Source organism: Gorilla gorilla, chromosome 19, assembly GCF_029281585.2.
Source record: "Gorilla gorilla gorilla isolate KB3781 chromosome 19, NHGRI_mGorGor1-v2.1_pri, whole genome shotgun sequence".
NCBI lineage: Eukaryota > Metazoa > Chordata > Mammalia > Primates > Hominidae > Gorilla > Gorilla gorilla.
Genome location: NC_073243.2, coordinates 58,831,588 through 58,851,364, shown reverse-complemented (window position 1 = coordinate 58,851,364; position 19,777 = coordinate 58,831,588).

Below are 19,777 nucleotides of genomic sequence, written 5' to 3'. Positions count from 1 at the left end.
CATAGTCTTAAAGACAGGATATTGTTTCCCCTATAGTTTCAGCGCAATGCTATCTTCCATTTCAGCCTATTTTCCCTCTATCCCATTCATCAAATGAAGTTGGGTTTTCTTACAAATCAAAAAAGTTCTTTTCTAAGTTAGAAGCATGTTTGAAGATTTTTTTCCTCCTTTGAAACAAGGTTTCTGGTTATTTGTAATTCTGTGTGTACCCACTTGCCCATTGACAACTTGCTTGGAGTTCAAGATTAAATAGATGACTTTGTGATGCTTGGCTGCTATTCACCCTGATCAACTTGTTAAACTCATAATGTTGACCTCTTTTCTGGTGTATCTTATCCTTTTGAGACTAGCTAAAAAGACAATGTGCTTTCAGGTTACCTTGGAAGTACCTTGTATTTCCCTAGCACCTTGAATTTTAAGCCATAAGATCTATCTCATGAAATGTAACTGTTGTAAAATCCCATGTGGCTTTACTTAGCGTTTTCTTTTTTCTAAAAAAAAAAAAAAAAAAAAAAAAAAAAAAAAGAAAGTTTAAAGAGTTAAGTTTGGATGGCACCCAGCCACTTTGGGTTTTTAATCTCATTCCTAATACGAGTGAACTGTCTAAGCAGAAAGTACTTCTTTTCTTATTTGTAAAGTTCAGTTTAGTCAACTTTTGTAAATGAGATTTATCATCCAAATGATGCCTGAGTTCTATTTCTTTAGGAATATTTACTTCCTTTTCACTAATCAACAATTAAAGATTTACGTCGCAACAGGGCAAATTGTTTTTCTTGGGGGGGGGCACAAGAAGAAAAAGGAGGGAGCAATTTTTGTGTATTTATTTTAAAAATGTTCTCTTAAAAAACGGCCCCACATCTTGAATTCTCAATAACTATTTACAATAAAAAGTAACTTGTACAGTGTGAGTTGGTATTTTTAAACTAAAACGCAAGGAGTTAATTCAAGGCTCTGGCAGCCGATTTTGTTTACTGATCTTTTCTGATTGTTGTTTTCTTGATAATGGAGCAAGCCACTGAATGGCTGTTTGAGCCCAGGCGCCACAAACATAAACTTCACAGCTTACAATGTCCCAAGCCGTGATGGAGGATCTCTCCACACCTCCCAGAGACTTCTGAAGTGTAGACAGAGAAGTTGGTTCACAGGGAGCGAAGGAGGGGGAGGGGAGGCAGGGAAGGCTGCTGAGTGTTTGCTGTGAGCATTGTTACTATCACATCCTTTAATTTTTATGGTATTTAAGCTGTTGGCTCCAAGAAGCCAGTTTCTCTGTCTCGAGGAAGCCAGTCTCTTCCCGGAGCTGCACTTAGGACTCCTTGATTCTAATTTCTAAAAATTTATTTTGCAAATCTTTCTGCTTAATTATCTGTCCGCAAGGGCGCTCAGCACTGAGAAGCAAAAGATTCTAAAAAGAAAATTATATATATGTATGTGTGGGCATACATGCATATATACATACATATATAATATACACATACCTATATGTAATTTTCTTTATATCATTTATATGTGTATGTATACACACACACAGCCCCCAAAGAGACCACCTGGATTTGGAAGAAAGATGTATGGTAAGATTGCTTTTTGCCAGGTTGGGAGGAAAGACACATTGATTCTCCCTTTCCGAAGCCATGGAAGATTCTGCTTAGCCTTAGAACTGCTTATTCCTTGCCTAGGATCCTCTTTCCATTAGATTGATCAAAAGTTAGTGTTCATTTTGAAGTGATGTTATTTGTGGATTTGACCGAGTTAGCTACTTAATTTTGCGCGTTGTCCCATTGGTTCTACCCCCCAGGTGCGTTGCCCAAGTCCAGCGGGCAGGGCAGCGCAGCGCCTGTCTGCACTCAGGTTAGGGGTGGGAAGTGCTGGGAATGGGGGACCCGGACACTGGTCTAACCAGCCCCGCCACTCCCGCGGGCAAGTCAGCCCTTGATCCTTTAAAGCAGGGACAATCGACGTGGTCCGAGAGAGGAAAATAAGGGTATTTCTGGGCCCTTCTCTTTCAGGAGTTGATCAGGTTGGCAGATCTGGAGGGCTAATCCAAACAAGGCGCTTGACTTGTGAGGTCGCGAGTCTAGACAGAGCTGGTGGCTCGGCGGCTCCTTATCTTTCCCTGGAATCAGCCGAAGAGGCGCTCCCCGGCCCACTCCGCTCGGCTCGCCCGGGTCCGGAGCCACCGCTCGACGCAGACGGCACAACAAACAGCACCTGAGGCTTTATAGCTCGCTTTATTGTTTAATGGAGAATGCGGCATAACATTCATTTGTCTTCTTGGTTCCGCGACCTGGCCGCTTTGCAGCCACAGACGCTGGGTACGGGCGTGCGCCAGCGCCCGGCCGTTTTGGTCCCCATGTTGAGCAGCGCCGGGCGTTCCGCTTCGGCATCGCGCGTGTAAGCGCGCACGGCTCTGTCCGTGCGCCCTCTGGCCCCTGGAGAGGTACCCAGCTGCAGCCCCTTTCTTGCTTCCAAAGCCCGGAGGCGGAAGGGTGGAGGGACAGTGAAAGAAAGCTTAGGCGAGGTGTCTTTGGCTAATCCAGTATCTCCTCTTGCTGCCTGGAAATGACAGTTTTGCGCCAAAACCATTTATGGTTCGCAGGGTCAGTGGGCTCTGACTCAAGGGCAATCAATAAAAACATTTAGTTCAGTAATAAGCTGAGTTTTTTCCCGAATGTACCGAGAAGGATGTGTCACCATCTTGGACAAGGTGTCCCTGCGTAGCCGATCGCCCTTTCCCCACTAGTGTAAACAAGTGGCGTGACTTTCCAGTGTTTTCGTGACCACTTCACGGGACACATCATGGAAGCCTTGGTCCTCCCTAACCGGCTGCCACCACAAAGAGACTGGCAGTGTTATCCACTTGGGACCAAGGGAACTATTGGGACAGATTTTGTAAAGCCCTTTTTGGAGGAGCCAATAGCTGGGCTTGGAGATTTATAGTCAAGGATTTTGTGGCTCGAATTCCAAATTAATTGAGATTAAGTTGTTTATAATTTTGGCCCTTCCCTATGGGATTTGTTTTTTCTTGTTTCAAGAAAAGGGGGTTTCTAGTTACATCTTAGAACTGACTATTCTAGTTTACAAGTGTGTGTGTGTGTGTGTGTGTGTGTGTGTGCGCCAGATAGAAAGAGAGAGATTGGCATAGAATAGGTACTACTGCCTCTGTCTGAAAACTACCTATAGATGTAGGTGAGAGTAATTTGGTTATGTGCCTAACGTGGTGTTAGTGCAAACACCACATTTCCCAGGTTTGGTGACAGCGAAAATCCACATCTTCCTGTTTTCCCTGCCTGTTTTCTGTGTCACAGCTGTGTGTCACCAAGAAAAAAAAACAACAAAACAAGGCAAAACACAAGTTTTGTGAAATTGAAGAATATCTGTAGGGAGATTTATTATCATTATTTCTTTCTCCAGAAAACAATCCTTAGCAATAACTCAGGCACAGACTTTTCTTTTTCTCATGGGTAAAGGTTACTGTTTATTTTGACCTGTCACAAATACAATGTGTTGTTTGAAACATGTTAAAGTTAGCAGGTATGTAGAGATAATACTAGACAGGCCACTGAATATGATAAAGTAAAATATGGTGGGAATTAACTTTTAAAGGCTATGAAAGATTTTACTTTTTTCTAATAGCTTTTTAATTAATATTCTTTCAAAAAGTATTAACTATTTTCTCAGAGTTCTGTAATAAAAAAACAGTAAACTTGTTCAATGCACAGTAAAGATATGATTTGCAAAATGTTACTTGTGCAGGTTCTCTTCTGTGATTTTTTTGCTAATTTTAATTACTCATATTCTCGTTTAGTTTTAAATAAGTTTTCTTTCCCTCCATAAAAAAAAAAATGCCCACACCTAGGTAAAGACATGTTTTGTCTTAAAATTTTCAATTCTTATTTATTAGAACAACTATTAATTTGGTTTATTAATTATAAACAGGAGGTTTACTCTACAAATAGGGTTAACAAAAAAAAAATGTATCCCTGATTTTTGGAAGGATTAGGAGGAAACAGAAAAAAAAGAATGAGATTTGTAAAAAGAATATATACTTTGAAACAGTGTATTTTAAGTATGGAAAAACTTTTGGGCCCAAGTAGTAAAAATCTCATATTAAACTCTAAAAGTATAAGTGATGGTTATTTAAATTTTTATTTCAGTAGTCCAAGAATTTTTGTTATAGGAGATCAGTTCTCAAAAAGAAATAGTTGAAATAAAAATAGGCTGGCAACCTAAAAAGCAGTGTTTCATTTACCAAAAAAATGAGTGATTTTGTTTTTTAAAATACAGCAGTTCACTTTCACTAACATGGAACGGCTGATATCTAAAAAGATTACATGTGAAAAATATGGATTAGCAGTTTCTGAAGAATAACACTTTTTAGTAAATTCTGAAATAATTCATTTACTTTCCTCCATAACATATGGAGATATTTTGGAGATCGCTACTTAGAATTCTGTTTTTGTATCAAAGCACATTTCATATTTTAAGACTATGATGTATTCTTAAAATCTTCGCAACTTCAAAGGCACTAGTCACGTTAACAGTTTATACATGGGCAAATATCTATCTATTTACTAGAGGTTGAACACTTGGGTGAAGGACGCTTTACTGCCGATAAAAACTTACCTTTTAGTTCTGTTATCCCATCAGGATGGACTCATAAGTCTCATTAATGTTAATGGAAAATGTCCTTGTCTGTCATGTGGAAAAAAGGGCTTGGAGATATTTCAACCAGCAATTTCTTTGTAGCAAGTATGCTAGGGCTAAAACCACCTAAGAAGTAATTTTGATCCCATCTAGGCCCTGGAAATATGTTAGTCTAATAAACGAAAATAAGCATGTGAAATGGTAGGATTAGAATTGACTTTAAAGACAAATGCATTATAGAAGGGGAAAAAAAGGCCTGAAAATATTTTTCTCACACTTCAGAATTTTAGGAGTAATCCCTTAGTTAACTGATAGTTCAGAAATACTGCTGCTAGGTAGGTGATATAACTTCTCTGCTACTGAGATGTAGAACCAAAGTTGCTCTATACTGCTTACTTACCACATAGGAAGTTGTTGGTATTCAACTATTTACTGGAATTTGAGTGATGCTTTGTTTATGTTTTCATTTTGTAATAGTGATAAATTATATGAAATCAGTCTTGTGGATAAATATATGCATTCCTAATGTGTATTGTGGCAGCCTTTGGCTGTGGCCTAGAGTTTTCTCTAGGGCAAAGCTAAGTCTCTGGTATTAGACTAGATTCTCTAACATTATAGAACTGAGTCCAAGATTATAAATGATGAATGTTGTTCACATTCAATATTGTTTTGGTTATTCAAGCTAAAATATTCTAGAAGCACTACATAGACTGTTTTAATTCTTCTTTGTAGGGAACATCAAGAAAGGAGTCAGTTTCTTCTAGAGTGAGAGGTGCATAGTGGTTGTTTCTGCCATGGCATAACACTTTTCTATCTGTAAAGCACTTCACAGTCATCAGTTATGCATAAGAGCCACCAGAGCCCGTTTTCCTAATGACCTCTGTACCTGTTTTTCAGAATAACTCTCAGTTCCCTTGTTTTTCCTTCGTATGTGTAATAGCAGAACTTCAAAGAAGTCCTTGGTGACTCGAGTGAGGACTATTTTAGATCAGATAATGAAAATTATTTTACCAACATTTTCAGTGATTTCCAGTCTTCTTACTTCTAGGAAGTGAGGAAAGAAGATGACGGGGAAAGGGGTGGGTGCCAAAAACTGTAGCAAAACTATAATTTATCACCTTAAAGCAGTGGCTCCCAAACCTGCTTTACACTCTTAGAAATTATTGAGGACAAAAACGGAACATGGGAAGGGACAAATAAGGGAATAAAAGCTGGCCATCCCAGCCAGCAGTGGCAACCCGCTCGGGTCCCCTTCCATGCTGTGGAAGCTTTGTCCTTTTGCTCTTCACAATAAACCTTGCTACTGCTCAAAAAACAAAAAAAAAAAAGAAGAAAAAGAAAAAGAAAAAGAAAGAAATTATTGAGGACCTCAAAGGTTTCATTTATGGGAGTTATATCTATGAGTAGTTACCATATAATATATTAAAAATAATTTACAAATATTAATTCATTAAAAATAACACTACATGTTAATGTAAACAACTTTTTAATAAAAATAACCATAGTTTAACAAAACAAAAAATTTAATGTGAAGAATGGAATTATATCTGTTTTTGTAAATCTTTGAAATGGTGGGCTCAAATGAAGACAATTGAATTCTTGTATCTGCTTCCTCATTCAAACTATAGTGATATCATGTAGCCTCTGAAACTCCAGGTTCACTTGTGAAAGAATGAAAGTAAAAAGGCAAATGAGGTCTTAACTTTTTTTCTTTTTCTTTGAGACAGTGTCTCACTCTGTCACCCAGGCTGGAGTGCAGTGACATGATGTCAGCTACTGACCTCTCCCGGGTTCAAGCTATTCTCCTGCCTCAGCCTCCCACGTAGCTGGGATTACAGATGCCCACCACCATGCTTGCCTAAGTTTTGTATTTTAGTAGAAACAGGGTTTCGCTATGTTAGCCAGGCTGATCTTGAACTCCTGGCCTCAAGTGATCCACCCACCTTGGCCTCCAAAGTGCTGGGATTGCAGGCATGAGCCACCAGGCCTGGCCCAACATTATCCTGAAAAGAGTTTTGACCTCACAGACTCCCTGAAAAGATTTTGGGAACATCTTCTTAGAGTTCCCCAGAACACATATTGAGAACCACTGCCTTAAAAAATGGGCTTTTGCAAAATGATTACAGACAAACTATTGCTTGAGGAAATTTATAATAACTGCTTGTATTAATGCTCTGGTGATATATAGATTTGTTTTTTACATCAAATCTAGGTTGCAGTTTTATTTTGTGACTTTTCAATTACATTATCAAACACTGTTCCGAAAGCCCCTTATATACAGGGCGTTGAAGAAAAATGTATGGTGATGTCATATAACTGAAAATTTAAGTCTCCACTTTAAGAAACTCTAGGAGAGAAAGCCACATGAACATTGGCTAGTGTATGTAAAATGTGCTGGACTTTAAAAATTTTTAGAGCCTAACTTTGTGAAGTTGTGGAGGATATCAGCACTGAAGAGAATTTTGAAATCCATCCCAAATAATTTGAACTTGTCATAAGTAGGAATTGCTAGCCACAGGATTTTGAGACCAGGAATTAAAAGTCATAGTTATAATTCGGAAAAGTCATTTGGCTTTTGAAATGAGATAGGGTGGTAAGATGAAAGACTGAAGGCCAGGAAAATAACAAGTCAAGGATCCTAGTGGTTCAGGCAGGGAGTGGCATGAAGAGAAAGGAAGAAATTGATCTGTGACAAATTCCAAGGAACTTACTCATATGGGGAGTCTGGTAGTTGTGCATCAGAATTTGTTTTTCCCTTCTTTATAAGCATATGGATAGGCTGCGTATGCCAGGCTCTCTTACAGTTAGTTGGGTGGATCACATGACTACATATTGCTAATGGAATCTAAACAGATTTGTTTTTTGATGTAAAAAACAAACCTAAATCACTAGAGCATTAATACAACAGAAGTACTGTGGGTCATTCTAGGCTTAGACCTTGAGATAGTGAGTATGCTTCCTTTATGCTGTCTTTTTCCATCCAACTAGCTCGTACTCACAAAGGTATACATATAGAAGAGCAACATGACAGAAATAACCAATGTCCCAGATAACGTCAGGGAGTGGAGCTGCCTGCAACTTGAAACATTCAGCTCAAACTATAAAGGAGAAATAAATGTTTTAGTTTCTTTAAGCCACTGAATTATTGTGTCTTATTTGTTGCATTTCCCTAGCCTAGACTAAGCCAGATATAGACTAGAGCATTAAGGCAGCATTAAGAAGTCAAGGATGACTGAGGTTCCGAATCTGAATTACAGCATCTGAAGGAAATGTGCATTTACTCACTTACTCACTGTTTCATTAATCCATTCAAATTTTTCTCTAGTGTTTACTATGTGTCATGCACTATTCTATGTGCTCGTTATGTAGAAGTGAACAAAACAGAGTTCTGCCTTCATGGAGCTTACATTTTTGTGGTGCATTCAAAGAACATACAAATAAGTGCATACTATAATGAAGGCACGGATAGACACTATAAAGAAAAATCACCCAGAGAAAGGGGATGGAGAGATTGATATCAAGTAATGCTTCTTTGAGGAGGTGACCTTTGAAAAGGTGGTGAATGCTCAAAAAAAGTGAAAATGAGATAAATGTGTATGCATAAATTGTATTAATATATTGAAGCTGTGTGTTTGAGTTTTGATATACCCTTGTTGTATCTAACACTGTACATAAAGAAATAGATCAGTGTTAGGTATCTGGAAGTTATTCTCTTGTGTAACTTAGTGAAAATAAAAGAATCTGTGAAGAGTTTTAAAAAGCAGGAAGACACAAATAATATAGTAATTCATCAAAGATACATTGGAAAAAAAGTGACTGGAAAGGTATAAGAAAAAAAAAAGAAAGACATAAATGTGAGAAATAAGTGAAGAGATCAGGGTGGTGATGAGGAAAAATAAAAGACAATAGAAATGTCTCCGGAACTGAAGCCAGAAGTCTTCAAAGGGGCAGGTATGAAAAGCTGTGCCCCATACATCAGAAAGATCAAGGAAGATAAGGACAGAGAAAATGCCTTTGAACTTGGCTGAATGGAGGTCATTGGATACCATAAAGAGGCAAAGATGGAAGCCAGATTTAGGAGGGGAATTAGGGAGAAAATATTTTAAATATAGTTCTTCTAACTCTTCACTGTTGTTATTGGACATTTATTGAGTGTGGTGATTCTATAGAGATCCACTCTAATAACCAAACATTCACTGAGTCCAGTTACCAGGTTTGTGAAGAATGACTGAAGAAGTACCAGAGGCTCGTACTTCTATTAACCCTTTTAGATGGGTTCCAGAGGATAGAACTAACTAAAATATTTTTAACTCCTTTTGCTGTCTGACTTTGTTGAGTTCAAGAAGACTCAAGATTCCACAGTCTAAGCAAACAAACCAATTAGATGTTAAACTCCCAGAGGCTAGAACTAAGCTGTCAAAAGAAAGTGAGTATGGAGAGGTAATTATCCAATAATTACAAGAGTCTAGGCAAAAATCTAAGAGAAATGTCTATTGGCATGTTGTAAAACTGTTAAAGAAGTTAGCAATTTGCTTGGTTTCGTTGCCACTATGCTAAAATTTGTGGTGTTTCATCAGAAGGTAATATTCCTTGAACTATGTATTACCATACTGTTAAAAACTCAGCTGCAAAGATTTGAAAACAAGCAACAGACTTAAAAAACACAGTAAATTCTTAATCTGTTGAGCCTTTGAAATTCAGGTGGCAAGAAGCAAGGTTTTTATATATTTTGTACTGTGACATATCAACCAGCTGATACTTTGCAAGCCTGATAACACTGAGCAATCAGAGGGTAATGTATCATTTTGCATTGCTGAGGTGTCCATGGTAATAGAAAATCAGTAATACTATCTGCCATAATTTGCCTCTCCTGGGATGGATACCTACCAAGAGTTTATAGTTTCTCTTAGTTCTGCTTTGCTTTTTCCAAAATGATAGGGCATATGCAACTATAGGTGTGCCCTAGAATGCAAGCTCATTGGGGGAAATAAAGACTAAACCTAGTAGCACATATAATCACACTAGGTTAGCTATTATTTGTAATTCAAAATAACTTTAAAAGGTTAATGACTCACCACCCAATAGTTTGGAGTATATACAAGAGGATAAATCATAAAGTCGCTAGTAAATGTGGAAATGAATAGAGGAAGAAAAGATTTGAAGATTTTTGAGGGTCAGTGTGGAGCACATAGAAAGGAAAAACCCATCTGATGGGTAAGAAAATGCATAAGGAGTAGTATAGATAAGTGTGTTAAGATAAAGCAAAATAATTTGATGAGTCTAATTGAAAACACTCAGTTTTAAAAATGTTTAGTTATGGTGACTTCTTTAATGCCATTTCCTTCCGGAATGATAAGGATTCCATCTTTTTTCATTTGAGCTCTAATTTTGATTATGCTAAAATTATACAAAGCAATAAAAATGACAGTACTTCCATAATTATAAATATTTTAATTATTCCATTCCTTGAAGAATCCAAATGTGATACATAAAAGTCTTCTAATCTAAATCTTGATTTTTTTCTGAATGAACTATCATCATTCAGTGTTCACCCATGCGATTTCTAAAATGCACATCATGTACAAAGTATATTAACAATGGAAAAATAGTTTACCTCTTCTAACTGTATTAATTTGATATTGTGATATTAATTATCTGTTTTCAAAGACAAATCTTGATGGTCCATATGTGGGGGAAAAAAAACAAACCGTAACTATTCAAACTACATTTGTTTTCACCAAACTGGTGTTCTTGTAGAAAGGAAAAAAAAATTTCTTCAAAATTAATGATACAAAAAATAATTATTAAACTTCAGAGTTAATGAGAATCATTTTCTTTCTCATCACCCACTATCTCAGGGTGGCAGTCCAAATTATTCACTATTGCTTAGCAAGAATACATATACAACGTATCCTGGAAAGTTGTAGAATTAAATAAAGGTCTAGGTTTTACAAGGCATAATACAATTAAATGTCTCAGAAAGATACATGCCTAGATAAATTCATGACAGTCAGGCTTTCTAAAGGACTCCCCAGACCTCTTGGCATTGAACTGATTAGCTCTATAGTAAGCCACTCATAAGCCAGATGGGTAGCTAGAAGACAGAGGCAGCGAACAAGAACTTTTGGGGCACCTTTTGCTAAGCCTAAGGACGTCCTAACTGTTCCTAGAGTCCTTATCTTGAATGTATCAAGACTTCTGACTTGAAGCTGTTGATCCATAGCACATATTCTTATTAAAACATAAATGGACATGAAGTAGGGGAAAGGCAGGAAGGCTTTGGAATCATTAGCAAAATTGAACTCTGCTGTTAGTAAAATATTGACGTATTTGAACAACCAATCAGGACTGAGGACCAAGTATGAAGCAGATGAGAAAATGACTTTTTCTGCTTCTTGTCACTAAATTGAGATTTAAAGACATTTGGCTTTCTAAACTCTTCTACTATAGCTACCACTTAATGGTTATCATCTATGTGCCAGGCCCCTGGCTAGGTGATAATTTTACATTGTTTCTCATTCTCATCTGCAAACGTGTAAGATAGGTTGCTATAGTTTGAATGTGTCCCACAAAAGTTCATATGTTAGAAACTTAATTGCCATTGTAACAGTGTTGAGAGGCAGGACCTTTAGGAGGCGATTAGATCATGAAGACTCCACCATCATGAATGGATGAATGGTGTTATTGCAAGAGAGGATTGGTAATAGCGAGAGTGAGCTCCTGATAAAAAGAATGAATGCTGCCCAATTTCCTCTCTCTGTCTCACCATGTGATATCTTCTGATACAGGATGACCATCACCAGATAACAGCTCCGTACTCTTGGATTTACCAACCTCTGGAACTGTGAGCCAAATGAATTTCCTGTCTTTATAAATTACCCGTCTGTGGTGCTCTGTTCTAGCAGCAGAAAACATACTAAGACATAGGTGTATTCCATTTTGCAGAAGAGGAAAATAATCTCTAGTCAAGAGAACATGCCCAAGTCCTCACAGAATTTGTGGATACAAGCAGCAATTATTTAAGTTAATTGAATCAGTAATTTGCATAACAACACTTAATTTAGATGTGCTTATTCAAAAAGCAGTTTTTATTTATTTTAATAAAAAATTATATATAGTTGGTTAGGCACAATGGCTCATGCCTGTAATCCCAGCACTTTGGGAGGCCAAAGCAGGCAGATTACTTAAGGCCAGGAGTTTGAGACCAGCCTGGTCAACATGGTGAAATCCCATCTCTACGAAAATACAAAAATTAGCCAGGCATAGTGACTCATGCCTGTAATGCCAGCTACATGAGTGGAGAATCGCTTGAACCCAGGAGGTGGAGGCTGCCGTGAGCTGAGATCTTGCCACTGCATTCCAGCCTGGGCGACAAAGTGAGACTCCATCTCAAAAAATTAATAAACAAATAAATAAATCTTATTTACTTAGGAGCATTCAGAATGTCAACAAAAGAACTGCAAGAACTGCAACTTTTTTTTTTTTGCAATTACAGGGTAGTAGTCTGTTAACAGAACAACAATTATTTCCTAATATAAGCTGCATCAGAGACAACTGAAGATGAAAACACTACTATCCCCATATAAAACTAATTTGTGCTGTGCACCAAGAAGAACATGCTTTAAATTTCCACACCAATTTACAACCCCCACACTGTACCAGGCAAAGTTAATGGCTATTAGACAGGTCTATCTAAAGACACATTCAACAGTGCGCTGACTATACACAAAATGAATAGTTTAAAAACAAATCTTAGTCTTAGATTTCAGTTTTTTTTCCTTAAAAGGAGGGAGTTGTATACAGGGGGGTTAAATGTTTTATAGACAAAGGAGAAAAACTGTTAGAACCATCTTATTCACCATCATCTTCTTTTTTATTTTCATTTTCCTCCTCTTCCTTCTTTTTCTGGCTTTTTTCAGCCTTAATAACTCCCCTTTTTGTTGCATCAGGCTTTCCTTTAGATTAGTATACAGCAATATCCTCTTTGTAATTTTCCTTCAGCTTTGCAGCCTTCTTTTCATAAAGCTTCTTGTCATCTGCAGCAGTGTTATTCCACCTCTGCCAGTTTCTTTGCAACATCACCTACACATAGGCCAGGATGTTCTTTGATTTGGGGGTGACAATCATAAGAGAACAATAAGGCCAAAGGAGGCCTATTGGGTGCACTGGGATCTTTGATTTCTTTTTGTTTCCCCTGTAGGAGGGATATTTGTTTTCATTTCTCTTTCACAAACTGACCTTGTCTGCCTTTGCCCTATCTTCAGATTTCCCTTTCTGTTTTGAACCCATGGTCTTTCACCTCTCTAAGCATTTCTTAGAAAATTCTGAGAAGTTGACGGAAACATCTGAGTGCTGCTTCTTGTGCTGTTCTTGGCAAGATTTCATGAAGAATGCATATGATGACATTTTGCCTCTTGGCTTCTAAGGCTCTCCTTTGACCATGTTTAGTTATTTTTTCTCAGTGAAGAAGAGTTGTCCAGGGACTGTCCAGCTCTCACTTGTCCTGGCACTTAACTCTGTAGAGCTCAGTGTATAGCAATGGCTGTCTCACAAAGCAATTTTTACTGTTGACATGCAATAAGGCAAACCCTAAAAAGTGTTGAGTGTTGCTTTTGAGATCTTTAATCATTTTTTTTCCTGGACAAGCAAACCCTCCAGGTCTTTAAAAATGTGACTGTTCCAGTTACAACAGTTCTGATGGTTATTATCGCACTCTAAGTCTGGCTAGATGGATCACTTTCAAGTTTCTGGAATGTACCATGGTCTTTTTTTTTTTTTTTTGGTTTTGTTTGCTTTTGTTTTTGTCTTCTTTTTATTTTTTTTCCCTTTCACACTCTACAGGGATTTTTTTTCCTACCATGCAGCATTCATCTGCCTTTCCTATCTCTTCCTTCAGTTTCTCAGTTCAGTTGCCAGTTTTTCAAGAAGCAGAGGTCTTGGGCTCTTGTAACAGACTGCATTTGGCAGTTTGCATATTTGTATTCCTGACATGTCTATAGGTTCCCAAAGTGTTTATATTTTTTTTCAGCTTTGTATCTCACAATCTTTGTACCATCACAATGCATGGAAGATACTGAAATATTTATTTACTGGATATGAACTAAAGTATGAGTGAATATCAGACCTTCCAATGGCAGATGAAATCTGTACTGCTTTATTAGAGGCTATGGTCAAGGGAAGAAACAGAAAAGAAGGCTACTTCAAAATGATGACTGGGACTTAAAGATTCTGAACAGCAGAGAGAACGAGGGAGAGAGACAGAGACAGACAAAGAGAGAGAAAGGAGAGAGAGAGAGAGAGAAAGAAAGAGAGAGAGAAAGAGAGGCTGTAACAAAGGTTAAGAGCATGGAGTCAGGCAGTCTGGGATATGAATACTTGCTGTTTGACCTTGGGCATGTTACTTAGTTTCTCTGAACCATAGTTTCCACATGCAGGAGAAATGCTTGCAGGATAAATCTGATGTGTACCTACTAGGCAATAAACCCTATATGTGGGATTGTTATTACTGTTATTAAGAAGGATGTGAGAAAAGCTTTATTCTCTTGAATGAATTTACTTGGTGTTCTTTGCATCTTTCTTTTTTCTCTCTGTTCAGATGGATGCTAAATCTTTATGTTTTTCCCTAAAGATGAAGTGGGAAATACTTTGTGTTTTTACATTTGATTTCTTTCTGTTTTCACTGTTTCCTTCATGAGAATGCTTGTATACATATATTAATACTTTTGTGGTTTCCTTTAACTGAGGAGAATATGCAACATTAAAGGGATTTTAGCAGATAATTAAAGGATAGTTTACAAAAATCATAGCACCTTACCACAACCCATTTCTTTTATGTGTATTACTTGCCACGGGCACAGATTCCTACATAGTTATGATTATTATATGTATTTATAGTGTTTTGCTCTTTTTGCTTAATATCCCAGAATAAATATTGTCCATGTGCACCTCTACAATGAAAACCATCTTGGGAAAATGGCTTTGTTGCATCAGTTGTCCCTTAAGTGTTTCTCATTGGTTCCCACGGTACAGTCTAAACACAATATTTCATGTAACATTATGCATGTTTCATTATTTCATCACATTTCTTGTGGGATAGATCCCTAACCTTTTAATTATGGTGAAATATTCAAAAGGTTAGTCAAACAACCCCCAAAGGAGCTTCTGGTACAATGTAGTAGCAGAGGCTTATTGCCCCTGGCTTAAAACTGATTATGTGAAAGAATAGTGTGCACCTCTAGAAAGGCTAGCAATTCTGCCATCAGATAAATGATTGCAGCCTTCAGTGGGCTGGCTCTCCCTTTATTTTCGCCACTGGTTGTGGAGCTGGGAAACAGATGCCTGTATGGAGAATGAGGGCCCAGACTTTTTTTTTTTTTTAACTGAAATGTCAAACTATGTGACTATGCCCGGCAGAAGACGACCCCCTGGGAGATGTGATAAGCCCCAGGCCTGCTCCACACACTACACTGAAAATGCCATGGGAGGGCTTCCCAGGCTGATGGAACTAATGACAGTAATAGCTCCGGGTAATTTGTCTTTTTCCTTACTGTGCACATTCTCTACATGTGGTGCACTTTACACCTACCACCAGGCACACATCTGGAATGCTATGACCCTCTCAGGCCTGATTCAGATAGGTTGAATTCTCCTGTAAAGTAAATCTGACCTCTAATTTTCTTAATAATTCAGGATTATGCTAATGTTACTCAGCAACCATTATAGAATGGTGCAGGAATACCTAAGAAAGCTTAAGCCCTTGTACTGGAAGCATGACAAAGGTTTCTTTGCCTATTTGGCTATAATGTTTCCCCTCTGTCATTCTAGTAGAGAAAATATAAATTTTGAAAAGTGTATTATTTACATTATTTATTCATTGTTTCAAGTCGTAGGACATCCTCTACTTAAGAAGAAATTTTGTTTCCTTTCTTTGGTATACAGATTTTCTACTAAGAATTTATAAGACTACTAATGAAAGGTTTGGGTTCTTAATTCTAACTGTAAAAAATACTTAGATAGTTAAAGAGACTGACAAAATAATTTCAAGGATAGATAAAACAGACTTCACAGCAGCTTAATCTCATCAATGCAGAGTGCTCTTAGGAAGATTTTAACAATAAAAATCCTATTTTAGTTCTGGCTCCATAGCAAGATTGTACATTTAATATTGTATTTATATCCTGTATTTTCTGTATTTATGTAAAAATAGCTATATTATTTAAAGTGTAAACATCTGAACATATCTTTTAGAAAAACATAAATGATCTTAAGTTTTAAGAAATGTTCACACTACATTAAAAAGATAGGCTCTTCAATCCTCGCTCTCTGTGAATAAAAAGAGACTAAAAGTTCTCCATAAATTAGTATGTGCAAGATTCCCCCAGAGAGCAAAGTATTTTCAGCCATTGTGGAGGTATGAGAACCACATGTTTGCCTGGAAAAAAAAGTATGCTCTTTACTATGGATTTCTGAATCATTCTGTCAAAATATTTGTAGTTATTTCTAAGTTATAAATAGACAATTAATTTTATTACTTTTTTCCTTTAATTCATATCACTAGGAAGGTACTAGTGAAGAATTTTTTCCCCCTGCAGACTAAATATTATACACAGAAATATAACAAATGAAAAATTGTTTATATGGGTCAATAATTTATGTTTCTCACAAACAATGTAGATATTGTAAACTTCTTTCTACAAGTAATATCTATGTAATTGACCAATAACAAGGTAATAGTTTATCAAGAATGCTAGTCTCTCTCTCGGCACCTCTGACCACCAACTCAGTTACTCAAACTCCACCCCAGTTTGAAGGCAGAAAAGTGTGCATATCTAAGTATCGGGTTCTCCTAGAATTTAATCATGGACCCAGACCACTCCAGAAAACTCCATGTGTACCTGCTGGATGGATGGTACAGATGGACTGTAGAAAAGATCTTTTTCCCCCCTAACTTAGATATCCTAAGAGGTATGTCCCTACCCAGACACACTTATGGAAAAATCAATCCAATTAGAGAGGGAGAAATGAGGGAGGAATGGCATGCCGAGTGTCCCACTGCCCTCTCAGTTCCATTCCTTCTTGTCAGGCATGAGCCTTTTGGAAGGATTGCTCTAGGAAAGTAAGTAATGACCACCATTATGCCTGGGTGAAGCAAAGCAGGCTGCAGAAGGACTGCTACACAGGCTAATTGTGACAGGTATACTGTATTGACCCTTCCTGGGCCATATTCCTTTGGGCATGATTTGTGCACAGAGTGGATCATTTGGCCTATATGACAGATTGTGTGAAGTACAGTTACTGACAGCTGCTTAGCTCATGGGTTTGGAATTAGATGAAAGTTTGAAACGTTTTGAATATAACACTCTCTTTTATACCTAATGCTTTACAATATTTGATACAAAATCTCCCCAAAGAACAACAACAAATTAGATGATATCTGTGTGACTTCAGCAGAATCTGCACAGGCTGAAAAATCAGTCAGTGCATTTCACTGAATTATATGATAATCCAGTAACAAGAAATCTGCAAGGACACGTGGCTCATGATAACGCCAAAGTTGATGACACTGGCTGTTATTACCAATACCTCCAGTTTGTTAAGCTAGGGACCTCACATGCATCATCTTACACAGCTCCTTACAACAGCTCCAAGTAGCCCACATTGTTATAGAGAAGGGAGCTGAACATCAGAGAGGTGCATACAGGGACAAGAATAAGATATGAACCGAGATTTGTCTGACAGCCAAGCCCTCAGCTCATCCTGTCCCTCATCCTGTAGTCCACACTCCGTCCTTCTCCCTGCCCACTTCCCCAGCTCTTGGTGGTTTTATTCTCGATAGACAGCAGAGTGCCAAGAAAGCAAGAGTCTGTAGAAACAATCAGGTATACAGGGCCTTGATCCTGGTTCTGTCAGTTCAATGACTGTGCAATTACCCAACCCCTCCAGATCTCCCTGTTGTCATCCATAAACCACAAACAAGCCCAACTCATAAGAATATTGTTGAGAAGACTAAGTGAGAGAATGATGTAAACTGCTGGGCATAGCACCTGATGTACAGTCAGCACTCAGTGAGGGCTATCCACTAATTTATAATGATAAACCTCTCTGTCAAAGTTTAAAGTTTTTTTTTTTTCCTTTAGGAATCTGAAGTAGAGGTGTTTATAAAAATATATCACTTTTCTTTAGAAGCCTTATAAAATTGAAGTACGCTTATACATAAAGGTATATTTATTTACATTTTTATAAAACATAACCTCTTAGGATGCTCAACACTTTTTGAACACAGTTATTATAAGTAAAATAGTACTTTGGAATATTTTTCTTTAAACCAATTTCTTTCATTTGGAAAAATGTTAAGCGTGGCATTTTGATTTAGAAAGTATTTAAGGTTTTATAGCTGATTTAGCTGATTCTTGAGAAATGTTGATAGTCATTTATCTTGTGTTGTCTTCCTCTCACTACCATCTTTCCCTGAGAGGGACTTCCTTGCATATTTAGGATAGTATGGGGTTGTTAACTAGCCCTTAAGAAAAGAGCACGTAATGGGCAAGCACTGTGTTCTGGATGCTATCCACTGCTATATTGTCATTGAGTCATAGATTCAGCATATGTCTTAACAATGCCTAAATTACAAAAATATGAAAAAAAGGCCTGTTGACCTAAAGCAGCTTCTTGCTGAGTAAAGGAGCTGAAGCATTATATATAAACAGATATAAACCTATGCACAGGGGAAAAAACTGAGTTCACAGGAGGAAGGAATCACTTCCCTGAAGGGAATAGGCTTCATGGATGGGTGATTTGTGAACTTGGTTATAGAGCAGGCATGATTTAGATAAAGATAAGGGGAAGACATTTCAGGTGGAGAAGGAAGGAATAAAATGAACAAAGGCACAGGAGTGATAGGGCCAGGGCTGTGTGCAGGAAACAATGGGAGTCCTGCTCCATTGAGCACAGGGGTGTTTTTCATCTTGAGTTTATAACAGAATCACCCACAGAGCTTATTAAATGTATGCATTCCCAGGATTCACCCCAACCTTCCAAGAGTCTGTTTAGTCACTCCGGGGTGAGGCCCAGGAATCAGTGTGTTTAACATGGAGCCCAGTTAATTTTGATAGAACCACTGAGAAGTACAAACATTGCTGAGTCACAGGAAGAAATGGAATGGCTGGAGGGTAGGCAAATGGTTCTAGGCCCAAACAGTGCAGTAGGGTCACACACAGAGCCTGCTTGCTCTTTTTCTCCTTCCCTCCCTTCTTTTCTCTCCCTTCCTTCTTTCCTTCCTTCCTTCCTTCTTTCTTTCTTCTTTCCTTCTTTCCATCCTTTCTTTCAGTACCTGAGTCCCAGACCAATTAAGTTAGAATCTCTGGAGGTGGGGCCTTTGTTTCAATACATGTTTTTTAAACTTTTTGTTATGAAAAATTTTAAATATATACAAAAGTAGGCAGAACAATACAGTGAATGCTCATGCACCCATCACCTTACTTCAATAATTGCACACTTACAGACAGTCTTGTTTCATTTGTACTGCTACAGCTCCCCCTACCTTCTATATTATTTTGAAGCCAATCTCTGAGATTATAATACTCCATCCATAACATTTCAATATGTATCTCTAAGTACAGACTTTAAAGTGCCACAATACCATTACTACACATTAAAAAACAATAATTTTTAAATATTGTTAAGTGCTCAGTGTTCTAATTATTTTACTCTTTCATAAATGTGGGTTTGTGTATGCTTGTATCAAAACTCTCATGTACACCATAAATATGAACACCCACAATGTACCCACAAATTTTTAAAAATTAATTTAAAAATTTATACAATACTTTTGATTCAAATTCATCACCATGGGGTTTTCTTTTGGTATCTCCTTTTTTCCAGGTTTCCCCAGAATCCCAGCTCTCAGTGACTCTAGGAATATTAGAATGAGATTATATAATGAACCATTTGCTTTGTCCTACAATGCACAAATGGAAGTTTTAGATTAACAATATTAATAATATGTTTTCTAATTATCTTACCACTGGAAAGTATTTGTAAAAATTTTTTTTGTTCTAGTGCATATGTCACTAGAGGAAGACAGCCAATTTGCTCTGTTTTAAAGTTACTTTGAATCATTTCTCTGTTTGATTACACC